The sequence below is a fragment of the Panthera uncia genome, unplaced genomic scaffold (genome assembly GCF_023721935.1).
Source record: "Panthera uncia isolate 11264 unplaced genomic scaffold, Puncia_PCG_1.0 HiC_scaffold_1885, whole genome shotgun sequence".
Taxonomy (NCBI): domain Eukaryota; kingdom Metazoa; phylum Chordata; class Mammalia; order Carnivora; family Felidae; genus Panthera; species Panthera uncia.
Window position 1 is genome coordinate 5130 of NW_026058564.1, and position 5705 is coordinate 10834.

The 5705-nt window shown below is 46.2% G+C and overlaps 1 pseudogene; it reads right to left on the reverse strand.

Annotated features, from left to right (window-relative positions):
• Nucleotides 1–1766: 1766 nt before the first annotated feature.
• LOC125917461 (uncharacterized) lies at nucleotides 1767–1938 on the reverse strand (annotated as a pseudogene).
• Between the last annotated feature and the right edge of the window lie 3767 nt (nucleotides 1939–5705).

The following is a 5705-nucleotide window of genomic DNA, read 5'->3' on the forward strand; positions in this document are numbered from 1 at the left end:
GTTTGTGAGTTGGAGCCCCACACCTGGCTCTCTGTGCTTCAGATCCTCTGTCTCCCTCTGCCCCTCCCTGGCTTGTGCACACTCTCTCTCAAAAGAAATAAACATTGAAAAAAAGAATAAAGGAAGGAAATAAGGCCCAATCAGCCTGGTCTTCTAGCCACCTGTTAATGCCATGCTGTCCTCATTAACAAGAGGGCCTGTCATTTCGTTGTTCACTTTATTCTAAAAAGCCTCCTTTCATTTGGGGGTTCGGGCTTCTTGACACATTCAGGTGATGGTTTAAAGTCCCTGGAGCCAGCCTGAGGGGCTTAAATCCCACCCCTGCCCCTTACTAGCTGGGGGATGTTGAGCAAGTTCCTTTTGGTGCTTAGATTTCCCCATTTGCAGAAGGATTAATGTCTTTTTCGTGGGGTTGTTGGGAAAAATTAAGAGTTGTAAAGAGTTTAGAACAGTGGCCAGCAGAAAGCCAGCCTTGAATACCTACTGGCTGTTCCATATTTTTATATGGAACTCTGAAGGCGCTGGCCTTTACTTTCTCTTTAGAAGTCTGTGTATAGAAGGAGACTTTAGAAAGGTTCCTGGGCGCCTGGGTGGCTCAGTCGCTTAGGCGTCCAACTCTTGATCTTGGCTAAGGTCATGATCTCACGGTTCGTGAGATCGAGCCCCGTGCTGGGCTCTGTGCCGACAGTGTGGAGCCGGCTTGGGATTCTCTCTCTGCTCCTCCCCGACTCTTGTGTGCACTCGTGCATGTACACTCTCTCTCTCTCTCGAAATAAATACACTTAAAAAAATAAAAAATAAAAGGTTTCTAAATGTCTAGAGTCTCTTCCCACAGGTGACATTTTCTCTGAACTTTTTGACATCTACTTTCATAAAGGCCGGGAGATGTGTCTGACTACATTCAACATTTATTTTATTCCATGGTACACATACCAGGGTGGCAAAGTCATTTCTCCTCCAATTTCCCATCACTTCCCTGTTGGTGCCTTTCCTCCTTACGGGTCCAGTATCAGCCTTCCCTGGTATGTCTTCTAACTTCTAAGCAATGGAACCATCAGCAGGGCAGGTCAAGATGTGTCAGATGGTCTCTTTGTGGCAGGATGAACCTCCCGCGGATGTTAAGGTCCCCATTGCACTGTAACTTGCCTCCTTGCCAGTGTTTCGAAACTTTCAAGTAATAATAATGGGCCTGATACTGAGGGTGAGAGTATTTCCATCTGGAAGCAAAAATGCTTGCCAAAGACAGAGGTAAATTATTCAAGGGCATCAAGATTGAGTTTCTGTGCAGTTGTCAGCAGGAAGACAGCAAACTGAGGACCAATGTACCACACACCTTCAGCCGTTGGAGACAAAACGCCGAAACACAGCCTTACCCTCAGGGAGCTTCCAGTCTACAATGGCTCTAAAGTTAACTTGTCTCCTGTTTCCAATTTAATCTGGAGTAATGGGTCTCTTACTCAACGAGGCAGAGAGGAATCTCTCTTCCTTCACGTTTCGTTAAATTCCCAAAGCACCTAGCTCAGTGATGTTCCTTCCTCCAGCCCTCCAAGGAGTCACTGACTTGGTAGGGGTCCTGCTTCCACTGAAATTCAACAGTGACTTTAACACACCCCCTTCACCTCCACACAGAAGTTTTGAGGAAGGGTCAGCTTGTTAGAATAATAAACTGACATGAATTCAGAATCAGGGCAACTTTGAGAGAAATGATGCCTGTATAATTTGGGAGGGGTGGTGTCCCATAATTTGGGAACTATGGAGTCTGACAAGTGGTTTCTTTCCCATAAAACAGAAGAAAGATGGGGAAGGAAGAAGAAAACGTGTTGGCTTTGGGGAAGTTTCATTCACTAAAGGAAAATGAATGACAATTAAAAAAGCAAGCTTATTAAAAGTTTGCAATGGTTTTTACACTTGATCTTAGCCAAAAGGCCGAGAAGCGATTGCAATGGTTTTTAATGAAGAGAAGGGTCCTTAAATTGTCTGATTGCTTGATTATTTAACCTGGTTTCCCTTTTGGTTAAAACAACACTTTCATTTCCCTGACCAGGCGAAACCAATCCATGTGGGAAACATTTCTTCTTTTAAGAAGAAAAAAAAAAATTTAGTGTTTTTATTTATTTTTGAGAGAGAGAAAGAGCATGAGCAGGGGAGGGGCAGAGAGAGAGGGAGACACAGAATCCGAAGCAGGCTCCAGGCTCGGAGCTGTCAGCACAGAGCCCGATGTGGGGCTCAAACCCACGAACCACGATATTATGACCTGAGCCGAAGTCAGATGCTTAACTGACTGAGCCACCCAGGTGCCGCCTTGAGGGAAACATTTCTAACTGGTCGGGGGTGGGGGGGAAGGTGCCTATTCTCCTTCACCCTCTAGTTTAATATTTCTTTACATAGATATTTCTCTTTTCTTCTGAAACAATACGGCATTTTGATCAAGGCCTATTACATCTCGTGATCATCCTGGACTTTGTCCTCACAGTTTCCAAAGTGATCAGTTTCAATAAAAGAACTTTAAAAAACATGATTTAAAAAATTTTTTTATAATAAACTGAATAATGATATGAACAGCAAAAGTGACGTCCTGAGTAAGCGTATCAAACAAAACATATTTAATGTGAAACACGATGTAACCTTGCTGGATTCTAAGTAAGCCTCACATGTGCTCGGGGTCAGGGCACAGAGGGGTGTCATGGGGTGGTGGGGGTGACATGTGTGTGCTAAGTACGCTTAAGGACAGTGATGGGTTCCAGGGAGGGTGGTCGGGTGGCCTGGAAGGCCTCACTCTTGACATGGCACCAAATTATTTGTCTTTATTAGACACCTGAGCAAATGAGCCTGGGACACAGGACAACGGATCCAGCCAGAACTGCGCCAGGGAGGGAAGGGTGACTGAGGTCACACACAGCCTGTCGCCATCTCTCTTATGTACGTCCTGCGCCTGATGATGCGGCTTCTAACATGAAGACACAGCAGAGGGCTGCTGGCAAACAGCCTGTCATGTAGTCATTAGGAACAGGGATACTCCAGAGAGAAAAACAAATTCTAAGAGACAGGCATCTCAAGAAAAGCAAGACTCTGCAAACTGCAGACACCAGCCAAGGGGCGGGTTTCACCTGGGCCCGTGTGTAAAGGGCTGCTGGCTGCCTACTGATCTTTCCTGTCATACCTGGGCAAGAGTGACAACAAATCACTGTCAGTCACCCCATCTCCGAATGCAGAGGACGGCAGTCCATGAGCACACCTCGGGACCTTCCTATTTAGATTACCAGGAGGATGAAGAGAAGAGAAAACTGATTTATTGATTCCATGCACGCTGGATGGAATCAACGGACAGGAGTTTGACATTTAAGACCCCGATCAAATAGCAGTGGGAACTGCTACTCTGGTGGCAGCGACTCCCCCAGTGACCCGGGGCAAGTCACTTTACTTCTTTGCTTCAGGGCTCCGCGTCTGGAAAAAAAGGGGACTGCCTTGTTCAGTGACCACAACGGGAGACTGTGGGGCTCAGCTCAGGTGACTAATGAAATCCAGACGGGGCTTGGCCCCCTTGCGCGTGCTCTACTGGGGCAGTCCCAGCATCTTAGAGATCCGCCAGAGGGTGTGAAGCGAACTCTGCCACGCTCCAACATGAGGTCCTACTAACAGGCCATCTTTGAACAAGATGGACGGCACATTCACCCTCTCGGGATAGATTTGTGCTTGTAAATACTTCCAAATACACTGGAAAGTGAGCGCCACACAAACCTAACATACGAAAAGTGGTAAGGGTCCACTGGTGTTAGAGGAGTATACCCCTGTGCCTCTGAAATGGTTTACAGAGCGCGGTTCTGATACACGCAAAAGACTCCAAGCCCATCTCCCCACAATATGTGGCTTGAGGTAATGCTTACCTGCTCTATGTGAAGGTTGTTCTCACCTTCTGCATTTTTGTTTTAAGTTCAGGAACATGTTAGCTGGGAATTTCTAAGTTGTCCTGCAACCACAAAACCAGAGCAATCTATCCAGACCCAGCTTCTGAAACCATGGAAGGAACCAATCACTAGTTCTCTTTGGAATCTAACGAAGAGGTAGTGAAAGCCCCAGGAACACAGGTTCCTCAATCGCACTATTAGCAGACAAAGGATTCTTTTTTCATGAGCAATAAAATTTGAGACTATGCACTTTGGGATTTGGGTATACTTCGTTTCTGTGAGAGAGATTTATAATGCAAAGGGTACAGTTAATATGCTGTGATAGTTGATTTCATGTGTCAACTGGGCTAGGCCACGGTACCGAGATATTTGGTCAAACATTCTAAATGTTTTTGTGAAGGTGTTTTTTAGATGAGATGCATTTAAATCAGTAGACTTTGAGTAAAGCAGATTACCTTCCATAATGTGGGTGGGTGTCATCCAATTGGCTGAAGACCTTAACAGAAAAGGACTGACCTCCCCCAGAAGGGGAATCTGCCAGCAGACTGTCTCTGGTGCAGCTCTTCTCCAGGTCCCCAGCCTAAAAGCCAACCCTGTGAATTTTGGGTTTGTCAGTCCCCACAATCACATGAGCCAATTCTTTAAAGTAACTCTCTTTCTCTGCGTATGTGTATATATCTATACACACACACATCTACATACACAACCTATTAGTTCTGACTCTCTGGAGAATCCTAACACTCACACTGTGGTAAATACTGCCATTGCTCACCAACATTTCCGGTTTTCTCTCCTGGGTCTGTAAAACAAAAATTACACTTTCCAGGAAACTGAGAGTAAACCATGACCATGTTACTTGCTTTGGCTAACAAGATGGAGGGAAAGTGATGGCGGGGGGGGGGGGGGGGGGGGGGAGGGTCACCACCGGTGAAAGCATTTAAGAGGTGGTATGATTGCTTATGCCCCTCCCCTGTAGCACGGAACCTCAGTCCCACCGAGATGGTAGAAACAAGAGTCAGAGCCCCCAGGTGACCACGATGAGCGGGAATCCCACCGGCTGGCCCCTGTGGACGTGGAGCATGAGTGAGCATCATTTGTTGTTTCAAACCACCGAGATCTGGGGGTTGTTTATGATTGATACACCACTTGGGGAAAAAAAAAAAAAAAAGTTGTCCTGGTGATTTGTACTTACTGACTGAACCCTTTCAAGCCCCTGTCAAGAAGTGATAAATTATTGAAGCATAGCATAAAGTGTTTTCTTTTTGGTGTGCACACAGTAAAACCCTGTGAAATGTTCCTGTTCACCTTTCCTCAGTTATTAAAAAATAATTGTTTCCAATTACTCTGATCTTTAAAATAAAGCAAGACAAAATGCCACATATACTTCCCCGGAACTGGCACCACCCCTTTCCTCCCTCCTTCCCTCTCCTGCCCCCCACAACATCCTTCAACCAGGCAATTGTTTGAAATCACACGACTGGCTCCTGGAACAGGAATGCTGTTCAGCTTGGGGAGGGAGAGAGGAGGAAGGCCAATACAACGTCCACACAATTGTCTGGTATTCATTCAACCTCAGTGCCCAGATACATGTGCTGTTCCTAGAGACCGCATAAACTGCTCAGAGAATAAAGCGGGGTTGTGGAAATCTCATTAATAAACTGTGAAAACCCTCTCAGCGGGAGTCACATAATGCAGAGGGGGCCGCCTTGTGCCAAGCAACGTGAATGCTTGGTGCTCTGCTCCTGGACAACATCACACTCCCACACAGCTTGGATCTGAGAGAAAGGCTTCCCAGGAGCC